The 13,501-nt window shown below is 33.6% G+C and overlaps 1 protein-coding gene across 4 annotated transcripts in view; it reads left to right on the forward strand.

Moving 5' to 3' along the window:
* LOC143254947 (axin-1-like) overlaps window positions 1–13,501 on the forward strand; it is a 46,519-nt gene that overhangs the window by 11,194 nt on the left and 21,824 nt on the right. The window contains exon 2 of one of the 4 annotated variants that reach the window (XM_076509861.1): window positions 11,148–11,238. The exons of 1 other annotated variant lie outside the window; for it this stretch is intronic. The gene's annotated coding sequence lies outside the window, so the exon portion shown is untranslated. Of the gene's footprint in view, window positions 1–112; window positions 408–11,147; window positions 11,239–11,887; window positions 12,093–13,501 lie in introns of those variants that run through there. 2 more of the 4 variants (XM_076509860.1, XM_076509862.1) reach the window with 2 other exon arrangements.

Genomic DNA, 13,501 nt, shown 5'->3' on the forward strand with positions numbered 1-13,501 from the left:
ATTATTGAGCCTTACTACCGCGTTTTAAAGGCGTTCCACACTGCCGCGGTGTTATCCAAGCCAAGAACTACTTCTGTAATACATACGTTAGATCCTTGTTTCTACAGTAAAGCCGTTGTGTGTAATTGCGCCGTAAGATTGGTTTGTCGTATTCTTTTACATGTCCTAACTGTACCGAGAACAGACAGTTCTTTAATTAATGTTATATTACTATTAGACCTTGAGACTAAGTACAACCACCTCACCACGTGATTGTAAAACTTAAAGAATTTTCAATTTACATATGTATATGTAACAACCATAACTGAACTGCGTAGTGGTCAAATTAATCTGTTGCAACAATACTTCCTTGAATACAGGATTTCTAGAATAATGCAAAAGAATTCTAATAACTGATACCGGAATCTGTAAGTCTACTTGTCTTAGGCCTAACATTAAGTTTTTTACTACGTGCGGCCTATATTCGACAAAGAAATAAATTAAAACTGTAAAATGTGTACGTTTTTGATTTAGTTTAGTTAGGGTTAAACTTTACGGTACTTAATGTTATCAATAAATAAACATGTTTTTCTGTGACTAAACGTTAGATCTTTTTAAAAACTTTTAAGTTTTTAATATTTTGTTCTATAAAATGTATTAATATATTTGCATCCATTTTCACTATACGTACGTGGTGTGCGAGCATGCGTATTTAGTTTAGATGGATGAAAAGATCCCTCGTTCTTTAATGCTGTGTTGTAATTTCGGACTTATAAAATATATTTGTAAAAAATAACGAGGGAAAATGGATGTAGGTCAGAATGATTTGTATGGTGTTGAAAACGCATGTTAAATAAATACATTTCTGGTGGTATCGTGTCAAATAAAGTTTTGTTTTATAATTTTATTATATCAAATAAGCTACTTTTTAATTTAAACCTTGGGGAATATCATTGTATCAACTCTATATGTCGCGTGTTTTATACTGTTCTTGTTGAAGACTGAACCATCGTTGGTTTTATCGTATCAACACAACTGGCAAGCCTTGAGCAATACTTGCACGTTGCGCTTTATAGGAAACGTGTTCAATGAGATGTATGCCACGTGACTTCCTTGGTTTGAAAGGACTAGTTTTAGGGCAGTCTGCATGTTTGGTATGGGAGCTACAACAGCTGCATGTGCTTGGTGGCGGAACTTGCTATCCAGGATCTAGTTACTGAAGCTTGTCTGTAAATGCATATTAATAGAGTGGGAAAGTGTTTGACAGTTGATTTTTAAATCCCATTTTACCTTTTATATATATATATATATATATATATATAAGCACACACACGCATTTATTTGCGTGTGTGTTACAAATTTTAAATTTGTTTTCTAAGAGTAATGTCTATAAAGAACACGGATTTTGAAATAATTGATATTTGCATGATTGACCATGGTTTGAATAAAGTTTTGAATCAAAATAAAAATAATAATTTAGATTATAAGAGAATGTAAAAGAAATCTAAAGTGCTTACTCGACTACTGATCTCGTTTTTACTTGTAAAAATTTCTAAGTATTGTTAGTATTTTTTTTATAAAATAATGTTTCGAAACAGTGAAAACTCGTTAAATAGTCTTGTGTTCTGAAGCACGAGGTTAAAAACAAAAGCACGCTGTCGATTGAAATTTTTTGTATTTAACTTAAAAGTTTAATGGGTCAGCCCTAATATAAACTCAAATAATTGGTACAATTTGTAAATACGGTTAGCTTTTAAAGAGTTAATAATAAATTGAGAAAAGATATTGACAAAAGTTTGAAGTTTTATATATGAACTTATTACCGTATTATGGTTTAGTTCAGATGAATAACTTAACTGTACTGTGTTTTTTGTTTTAAATAACCTGGCTAAACCCAGTGGTAATTTTGCTGGATGCTGTATCAAGGAGATCAGAGTTTGAGACTTGATGTTGCTGTACACGCTTCTTGCTTTTAGGTGTGGACGTTTAAAAAAAATCCCGTTTTTTGGTTCAAAGAGCTGGACAAAGCCTTCGAAGTTGATAGGTGATGCTGGTTGAGTACCCTTTATTTGGTCATTTCAAAATGAGAGGCGAGTATACCGAAGTCAAAGAGGTCTCTGAACTGTTAATTTAATGTTATTGAAGCTAAAAAATTACGATTTCTAAAACTTGTACAGAAAGAAGATAGTATTATATTTTTATACGCATTTCATTATTTGTTGAAAGTAATTCAGAGTACAGTCCACGTAAACGATAATAAATTACCTTAACTCCTTTAACGTTTCTACATGCTTGAACACTTGTACTCTGTCGTAAATTGTTGTTGGCCTATTTGACAACTTGTATTCAAACCTCTAACAATGGAAAAAACGTAAAATCAACTCGCTTCTACGGGGTAACTCGATAAGCACGAAAGCTAACACAAACGAAAACTCTGAGACTCTTACGTTCTCATTTTGAAAAAAAACAAACAAAAAAAAAACGCGCTTTTGAGTTATTATTCACCTCTTGCATTTATTGCTAATCCACGTTCTAGATATTTCACAAAGTCTCTGGATCGGTACGTTATAATTAAGACCCGTAGATCCGTCTAACAAACAAACAAATTACAACATTGAAATTGTAACTTACAACAATACGCTTAATGATTCTTTACATGTGTATTTTATGAGACTGAAGTCCCAGTCATTTACAGATTTCAAGTAATTATAAAATCTGTAGTTTTTCTACACCAGCGTATCACCCTAACGAAAGTTTTACCGCTCAGTTAATTTGAAATAACTCTAACATAAATGCAAGTGATTGTAGTTCCTTATTTGCCCCAGGAGTGTTTCAATAACACGTGTAATTTACGTTATTATTCTTCTAGTTCTAATACGCACATATAAAAATTCCCAAGCTTGCGATATCCATCAGCCCCAGGACGGCTTGACCCCAGTGGAGCAAAACATCGAGTTCTCTCGGAAACGAAACCGGACCCCTTTATTATAGTTGTTCTTAGCTCCTGTAAGGCGGGCAAGATATTGACATTATTTTACAGTAGAATGTCATGTCGTAATTTTTTTTAAATATTTTTATTGGTTTTCAATATAATAGTTTGTTGATTATTTACTTGTAATTATCGTTTAGAAAATTTAGTAACAGATGACATTGTTGTGTCGTTTTTATTTACCTAAATACTGACAAAATTGTTAGGCCAAAAATATCGTTATGAATACTGCATAGGTATTCTATTATATTAAATGAAAGTCACAAAATTTGGTAGATTTGAGTAAACACTAGAAGGCTTTTGCACACGAAAACCAGATTTTATAATGAAGTATATTTAATATTTTAACAGGCAGTTCTGAAAGGGTTAAATTTAGATTTTGTAAATGTAATACTAGTAGTCTTAGTGATTAATTTGTAGACATTTAATAATTCTAGATAGTTTAGGGAAATCAATAAAGAGATTTCGTAAAATGATTTTCTACTTAATTTAACGAAAGAGTTTAGTGAGTTAGGCTACTGTTGCTTATTCTCAAGTTGACCGCTTGTAGAAGTAGCATGGCATGGCCAGTTGGTTAAGGAGCTAGACTCGTAATCTGAGGGTCCCGGGTTCAAATCCCCGTCACACCATACAGTCGTGGGGGCGTTATAATTGATGACCAATCCCACTATTCGTTAGTGAAAGAGTAACCGTCGTGTAGCTTTGCGCGAAATTTAAAAACGAACAAATAAACCGCTTGTGAAAAGTCGCCTTTAAAAATTTGAATAAGTGTAAAGTTATATGAAGAAGGTAAGAGATAAATAAAAGTGAAGCTAGTGGTAGTTGTGATAAGAGCTGGCCAGCAAGACAGCCGCTTTGGGCACTAAGTTACTAGGATCTGTATCGATGTTTTTATAATTAATTGTTTCTTTAAGGTGAAGTTGTAATACCCTAAAACCAACTTGTTTACAATAATTGTTAATGAACTTTCCAAACCATTGTATTGTACAGTTTTCTTCATTCGAAGTTTTTCCATGCACCGATGATCTCGGTTCAAAAGGTAATACATATATATAGACTTTTAAGTATTAAAATTTTAAAATAAATGATACATGGTAGAAGCTTATGCAATATATAAATAAAATAGTAGTGTGTGTGTGTGTGTGTGTGTTTGTTTATGTCTTAAAATTCGGTAGAAGAATGAATTACCGAACGTGGGTTTTCAACGAATGCCACATAGAAAAGTGTCAGATTCGTTTTTTTTCTTTGTTACTAGTCAGTCAAATTCATTGTTCTGAAAGGATGGATTCGCTAGTGTTAAAAATTACTGTCGTTAATTATTATCGAATTTTTATTGGCAAATACAATGCGGTGTTCCTCATTTGTTTAGGCTAGCTCTGGTTGCGATTATTTTGTTGAATTATATAAATTACAAAAAAAAGAAGAAAAGTTATGATTTAGTTTCAAAATTTGCAAGAAATAGTAAAATTAAAACAAGAAAGACGTAAATGCTAGCGAAAAATGCAAAATGTTCACACTTGGTTAAGTGTAGTAAGTCTATTAAAAAAAAAAAAAACACGTGAAGAAATTGTCATTAAACTGTGGTTCGCGGGTTACTTTCAGGTGGTGCCAGAAAACATTGTTTCCATAATTACAGAAATGAAGAAATATTGTGTATAGGTTTCATTGTGGTTAGCGAACAAACAAAAAAGTTTGAGAACCACTGAACTGGAGAACTAGCGGAACTTTGGTCGTCGGTGGCTCAGCTGTATGCTATAGCGTTTGTAATGTTAAAAATGCAGTTGTTTTTCATCCTTACGTCGGACATGGTGCAGATAATATATTGTGCATTTTTGGATTTAAAATAAAACAAGTTACGTCTTCAAAACAAATTATAAGTAAAATATCGACTTCTCTAACATGCTGATATGGCAGTTATAAAACTATTAACATTTATTGATAAATGGCAAACAATTTGTATATTAAAAGAAAAGCTGTGCAACAGTTAACTTGTTATACATTGAAATGTTCATAATTTTCTAGACTTACAGTACTATAAATCAGGTTTTGATACCCGTGGTGGGCACAGTCAGTGTTGAACATTGTATAACTTTGTGCTTAACAATAAAAAAAGAAAGTCTAATAGTTTGTCGTTTGGTGTCAGATAAATCGGAGTACACAATGTGAATGTTAGAATCAACTGTTATGCATGTGGAGTTGTTTAAAAAGTATCAACCAACCAACTGGTAGACTGTTATCCAAGCAGTTCATTAGGGAATTCCGATTCGATCACATTTTAAAGAATTACAATAATAGGATTACCTCAGATACATGTATCGTAATGCGTGCGTGCCCGTGTGTGTTCAAAGCTGTATGTAAGCATTCTTATCAATTACTGTGCGTAAGAAAATTTGAATAAATTAAATTTAAACTCTGTATTATTTCTTGTGTCGTTATAGAATACAATTATTACTAATTATCAGTCATTTTTTTTCTATTTGTTTTATTTATTTCGCATGTACTAGGTGGTTATTCTACAAATTGTTTTAAAAATAAGAATCGTTATTTTCGCTGTTACCTATGAAGAGTGCATGCCTTGCACATATTTTTATTTTATTTGATTGTGTCTTATAAATTGTATAGTTTTTTATGTTCGTATCTCTTGTCTGTGTACGTCGTAACTTGAGTATTACTTCCCAAATATGTTCCGTACTTTTGTAAGATTGAAAAATCTTATAACCTACAAATTCGCTTTCAACATTTAGGCGTTTTTTTAAAGGTAAAATGTAATCACAAGTAAGATTGCTTTGAGTAGATTATGGAATATTGGATTTCCTAGTTGATAAAAGGATTTGTACGCACGTTGCTTTTACGTGACGACTAGTTTGTATCGATACTTCCCAGCAAAGCTTAGTTATTACCGAATTCGGTGGTCCTCGATATTAGGAATTTCTATCTTTTTTAAAACGCGGTATTTGGGCAGCCTATAGCTGGCATATGGGTCAATAATGAATGGATATCTATTTTCCAACAAAATTGGACTTTTGGTTTTGTAAGTATGTTCGATGAAATGGAATAGTTCACCAAAGCTCTGATTGTTTGCTGCTACTGATTAGACTAGGCTAATATTTTGCTCGACGTAATTAGGTAAGTTGATTAAAATAGCAAATTATCTCGGTGAGACGTGTGGTTTACCAACTGAAAAGGTTTTTTTTTTTTTATCAAGGGTGCATATCTTGACTATACGTGCTCTTGTTTATTCTGTTTTTATTTCGCCTTTTGTAAAACTGGTGTTTTCCTACGTCTGTGTACAGTCCGTTAGAAATTGAACGATGTATTTCATGCAAGGACTAACCAAGCGACTCCATCTAAAGTTAGCTTCAGCTGAAAGAGTCTCGGATAAACCCTGTAGCCAACTTGTCACACAAGATCATTTTTCACCAAATTCAACTGCACTGTATAAGCGTTGGGTTATTCTGAGCAATCATAGAATACGATCTCGGGCTAGACACGATTTTAGACAAAGAAAGTATGGTTAAAGTGTGTAGGCCTCAGTCACGGTTGTTCCATCACTATTTAAACACGCACGGACACATGTATTTACGTGGGCAGTGTGGTAAGTGATCTCAAAGAGTGCGTGTAATTTATTCATTCATAAACTTTTGTTTTATGAGCTGTATAATTTGCATACGTTCCGTTTCACCAGTGTAACAGAAAAATGAGATGTATTTTCGCATTCATTCGACACTAACATTCGATTGGTGGGCTGGTTTCTGATATGGAAGCCTTGTATTTCCTTCAGGCACTGAAAACGATGCAGCCATTTACGTATGTCGTTTTTGTGCGTTGGTATTTATTTCAACTCGATGTACACGTGCTACTTTTTTCTTCTGTGGTTTATGGTTCCCATTCATATTAAGTATAAAAAGGGACTGTTGTGCCATTCACTATTGAAGGGACAGAGAACACAATCACTTTCAACTATTTATTTAAATGGCTTTTAGAAAAATACGAAATGTTATTTCCTCAAATGTAGGTAAATTCTATGAATATTAATTTATTTCCTAGTTAGAACATGCTTATAACAGTGTTACCGAGGAAAGTAATCTGATAATTTTTGGAAATATGTATTACGTACATATATATTTCTTCGGTTTTTGATTAATGTGCTAGTTTACTCTTGGGATTGTGTATCCTTTTGTTTTATACTGGAAACCACAGCCATTTTTAATTATAAGTTAATCATAATTTATTACTGCATTGTTACTATAAAACTATACATTTCGATTTTACTTTATTGTTTTTGTTTTGCTATCGGAATTTTGTACTTCTGTGATACTTGTAGTAATTATTATTGTGTTATCAAAGTTATATCATTTTAATAACTGTTTATATAACGTGCAGTTACAACTGAATAAACGACAGTAAATTTTACTACGGTAGGTCGTACATCCTGTGTACCTTTTAGAATATGTTAAAATATACGCCTCTCGTTTTATAAAAATATAGATAAAGAATTGCGTTTGGTATGAAGTTTTATTTCCCAATTCTGGTGAACGTATTGAATTTTTGGCATATAATATTTATTCGTTAATATACTAAAAGCTAAATATTGCTTTTTAAAAAGAAAGGAAAAATATAGAATTTTTCAGTGTTGATATAAATGTAACTTGTGTAAATCAGGGTGTGTTAGTTACGTCAACACGCTTGATTTATCTAGATATAACAGTTCGATTAATATCTGCTGGCATAGCCTGGTGGTTAAGGCACTCGACTCGTAATCTAAGCCATGGGGAGTTATAAAGTGACGGTCAATCCTACTATTTGTTTGTGAAAGAGTAGCCCAAGAGTTGGCGGTAAGTGGTGATGACTACCTGCCTTCCCTCTAGTGTTACACTGCTAAATTAGGGACGACTAGCGCAGATAGTCCTCGAGTAGCTTTGCGCGAAATTAAAAATAAACCAAACTACAATCTGTAGTTTACGATTTTAGTGACGGGAGTGCAAGGTGGTGGAAGCTGGTGAGTGTTGGTACAATAAGTCTAAAGTAAACTAGCTCAGAGCCAAGTGCATACAATTTATCACGAAAGTAAGAAAAATATTTTTACATTTAAATTATTTGCTGTTATATACCAACTTTTTATTTTTTTTAAACCCCTTTCACCAACAGAGACTTTAAGAAATCAAATATTTTTCCATTTTCGTTGTCTACCTTTCATTTTATACTTTTAGTGGAAACACCACAACAATATTAGGTTACTAGCGTCAAAATGACAGTACAGGTACTACCATCGTTACACATAGTATACAACTAACTAAAATAATAAATTTGGCTAAATGAAGCTCGACTAACAAAAGGACAGAAAAGTGTAACGAAGGCAGTCAAACGTCGTCATCTTTCTTTGTGGGATAATAAAAATTAATAAATTAATTAATAAACATTGAGATCATGAAGTGAACTCATGACACATTTATTGGTACAAATCAGCAAGATTAACAACATCTGATAATGTTAGCATAGATTAATGTTTTATTAAGTATAGTCCTAAAGGGACGTGGGCAAGTCCAAATATATTTTGAAAACAGGGGTATAGTCACTTTCAGTGTGAATCATTGTAAATTAGAAACTATGTACGTGTCTTTTTAAAATGTTTACGTATTTGTGTAAATGTATATTTTGTTGTATAAAGAATGAAATAAAAAAGCGAGAAATGTTTAAACAATTTGGACAGTAAGATATATGTAAATACCATTAGTACATAGATTAATAATAATTGTTAGGTTATACTTTTGTTGCGAAGCAAATGACGTAATATCAGTTGTTGGAACGTATTTTTACCAAAATGCAATGGGTTTTCTCTATATTAGCATAAGAAGTTGCTAATCTAACCGATTTTCCTACTAAATATTCTATGAATATGCCACGAATTCATGAATGATCTAAATTTTGATTGACTTATAAAGGAATTTACCGACGTTTCACTACCTCGACTACACTTTTTTGTCTGTCTGGTCAAGTTTAATTTCGAAAGATTTATTTCAGTTAGATATGAAATGTGAGGTTAAGGTATACTATGGAGTAGGGGTGATAGATTTGCACCGTCACTGTTGACGGACTATACACAAGTATTTGTGTGTATGTATATATTAAATAATTGGTAATTAATGAAAATAAATCAAGGAAAGTTTTTTTGCAGATTGTTTGTTTTGAACTTCATTCACTGAAGCTCCTCGAGGGCTGTCTATGCTAGTCGTGCCTAATTTATAATGCAACGAATAGTAGGATTCAGCGTTACGTTATAGCACCCTACTACTTGCAGAGCAACCATGTTCGGTGACGAGTATTCGAACCCGCGACCCTCAGATTGCGAATCGACCGCCCTAACCATGAAGATATACCAAAGCCATATTTGTTGTTTCCACTAATTCTTTTCATCAGTCATTGCAACAAAGTAGTTATGTATTTATTCGCTTAAATCTGTTTTGTTCAAAATAATACATATTGGTTGCTATTTTTATTCAAAACGAATTACCATGTTTTCTGTTGATGAAGTTAATTATTTTATTTAAGATATCTATTTGTAATGAAGTCTACAAAGTTCAAGTTCGGTCTGAATAATCTAAAGTGTGTTGTCATATTCCAGAGGAGTTCGTCGAACTTGACGGCGTCAATTTCTTTGGCTATTTTTACACACGAGCGTTGCCACGTGGGAACATAGTTTGTCAGAAATATGCATATACCCTATACAGGTTGTTTGAATAAAAAAGTTCGACGTAAATATACATAACATGTGCCCACTTCCTGTCTATATTTTGATCCATTAATCCTGTCCCGGGTATAAACAAATTTATACGTTTTAACCGATTTCAGTTTTTCTATGTGTTTCTCTGGAATTCACACTTCAGTGTGATTAAAAAACAACAACAACAAAATTGTGGCATCTACTGAGCAATTACTTAAAACTTGTCAGATGCCTGTGCTTATGATAATATTTTGCAAAATAGGCTTACATCACAGGATTTCTATTACTTTTAATATATATATATATATGTTGACATACACGGGTAAGGACCTATAGAGACCCTTGGAGAGTCCTAAGCTAAGCACGAGGGTCTGCTGAAAATCGGTTCAGTATTTAATCAGTTATAAGCGAACACACACACACACACAGTTTGTCAAATAGAGGTTTAGATACATACAGTAAATTAAAATTTTAGGAGTTTTTGGTTTGTTTGTTTTTTTTCAAAACTTGTTTATCGCGACCCACAAAATGTTTAGAAGTGAGGGCAAAGGAGACTGTCCATACGTGGGTCTCCTAAATGAGCTGGGGTTCCATTGCCATAGTGTAGTTTGCGTATGTGTGTTTATTCCTGTCTGACGATAAATGTCCCATAAAAACTGCTAATTAAGGGCCCCCTGACGGCCCCGAAATTATGCTCCTGTGGTACTCCCTCCATTTTTATTAATAATAACCAAAATATAAGTTATACATTAATTCAAACGATGAAGGTAAGTATCAACAGTGTGTACGCACCTGTATTAAATGAACACAGTAATTCCATTCGTGGAATGACGTCACAAAAGGAAACTTAGCAGTTTCGTTTTTCGTTGTTGTTCTTTTGAATCCGGATCTGAATATGTAAGTCGTTGTACTAACCATAACAGTTTTGTGAAAATCGTTAGATTAACGTAATATGTATTTCATGTGAACTTTAGAAATTTTTTTAACAGTATTGTTTTTAAATATTAAGAAATGTGAATTTACAATGTAAAACTGTCTTGTGGGGGAAAAAAATGTTTCCACCCTTTAGTATTTTACTTTTTCCTTCAGGTCCTTTGTAGATGTTTCAGATCAAATCAGAATCTCTCATTGATGTTTTTGTTTTCTAAGCTTTGATTCAGTGAGACGGTACTCGCGTGGCCTTGACGTTATTTATTTACGACGCAGTCACTCAGCTGCGCTCGGCGACGGTTACCGCCTTTGAAGTTACCGCAACCATTGTTACTAGCCTTAAGCGTTCGAGACGGCGCGTGAACACCGCAAGCGTAAACGTTGCATCGTCTGCTCGTGACAAAAGGGTGTTTTCCTGTTACCAGTCGGAGAATAAAACTAAACAACTTTTAAGTTCGTAACATTTGCGTGAAAATAGTTTTAAGCTGTGCTTGCATTATTAGACCATTGTATTTAAGTCTATTCCAGGACAGAGTTTCGAAATCTTCGACATAAAGAAAACACCTCGTCATTTAGGGTTGCTGCATTGGAGCTGTCGTCATAACCCCCTAAGTATAAGGTTCGTGACGTAGGTATAAGGCTGGTAATATATGAATTTTCTTTAATTTTGGTAACTTGTAATTACCTTTAATCTTGAATTAAAATGCATTTTAAATTATTAATATAAGATGTAAATATACATACACGTATATGGAAGTGAAAAAAACATTCTCCTGGGATTAGTTTACTGTCGCAGAAGGCGTTACCATAACAAAAGAATGGTATTAGTTCAAGTCTTAACGTGTGTGATTACAAAGGGCGTTGTGTTACTTACAGACCAGATTGTGTGTTTCCGTGACGTACCTCTGCCTATCTCTCTGTGATTACCACCGAGAAAATGATCGAAACAGTTGATTGTTTAAAACTACGCTTTTGATGTAATTAACACTTCTTTCACTCAAGTTACGTATTGTAAGACTTGATAATTCTTCAGTTAGCATTCACGTGAGAACTTTTGTTTTCCCAGAATTCGGAAATGTGTGTTATTGTAACTTAGTATATTGCGTAATGGTTAACGTTGTACAAACAGGTACTGCAGTAAGCATATCTCGTGACGGTAACTGAAAAAAACATGGGTAGAGGTCTTTTATAAAGTTTCTGATTACAAACAGAAGGGGGAGTTGAGGTATTAATGTAGTAGAACTTGGTAATCTGAGAAGTAGTGAAGTGTAGAGAGATGTAGACTGCAGTTATAATTTTTGACTTGAGGCATATATAAAGTAGTGATGGTCCGTAGGATAGAAGACGTGTGTTCCCGTAAGAGACGCTATAAACGACATTGTAATTAGTAGTTCTTGTCAGTTTTATAAAGGCCGAATACAATGTTCTCAAGGGCCACAATTTTGCCTTGAGGTGGTGGCATTGACTACAAAGGTAATAAAATTGACCTTTCTTCTTTAAACTCCTGTTTAATCTACAATTGTTCCTGGCGTAATTTTGGACGGGTGTGACCTAATGGTTAGTGTGCCGTGTAGTAAATCCAAGTTCCATGGTTTGCGTCCCTTGTTTGCAAGTCGCACTTAGCTCTGTCTAGCCATAGGTGCGTTATTAGGAGAGACAATCGAATATTATTATTATTCGAATGGAGTTGCTAAGAGTTGGCGGTGTGTGCTGTTATCTGGCTTCCTACCAGCTGAGTATATCAGCTCAAAATTAGGGACGGCTGACGATGATAGTCCATGAGTAACTTTACGGTAATATATCAAACTAACTAACACACATGTTCCACATACCAAAGAATCGTTGCAATAGCACCGTTATTTGGGCTTTTCTAATAAAAAAAATACAACTTTAAGTTTTTGTTTGTTTGTTTTGTACATCTGCCGTTCAAGCCCGTTGTTAATAAGAGTACTCGAAACTATTAGATGTTAAGTGCAATTTTAAAAACAATCTGTGCTTCAACACCAGAGACTCTGCGACGAATTTTAAGGCACGATGAAATTACTGAGAAACATTTGGGAAAAGGTGGTAAAATTCTTAATTGGGTCATTTAAATGCCCTATGTAATAAAAAAGCAAATCAAGAAATCAAGTTCAGACCACTGTCCGACTTGTACAATGTCTACTTTATGGACAAAATTCAGTCATACACCTGTTTAAAAAATAACATCTCGCCTCTGCTCAACATCTTATAAGCTGTTACTATAATTTATTTTACTACAATAATTATCCGTGTGCTTGTTCCATGTGTCAGAATCTTCTTTTACTGATTCTTTATAATTAATAACATTTGTATTACCTGAACAAAACGTGTTATTTCTCTGAAAGGAAACCAGTGGCTGCTTGGAGGGGGCACCCGTTTTTAACCCCTTGCACCATCACACAGTATTGTGTTGTCTGTCAGTCAGATATTAAAATGATTATACGTGAGGGATGCTTAACATTGGAATTTGTACTGTCGTGACGTTAGTGAAACGTGCGCATGTCATGAACCACGAGAAGAATTATGCACTCTGAAGACTACAACACATCATGACATATGAATTTCGAAAGCAAGAAATATTTGTTACCCTTAATTTTAGTTTTATTTACTCGTGTAACAAAACATCGTCGAAGCACATCTAGTTACATGGTCTACCTATTTACTTTACTGGACTTTTTCAATCTATTTCTTACTCATCTCTCTTTCTAACATAACTATGTATGTATGTATGTATGTATGTATGTGTATGCATAATTTATATATACAGAAGTTCTGTTCGTGTGCTTGTGGAAAGGGAAGAAGTTCTTAAATACTGGTGTATGTAGTTTTGTTTTACCTAATTTGTGAGGTATTAAATAATA

This window comes from Tachypleus tridentatus, chromosome 7 (genome assembly GCF_004210375.1).
Source record: "Tachypleus tridentatus isolate NWPU-2018 chromosome 7, ASM421037v1, whole genome shotgun sequence".
Taxonomy (NCBI): Eukaryota; Metazoa; Arthropoda; class Merostomata; order Xiphosura; family Limulidae; genus Tachypleus; species Tachypleus tridentatus.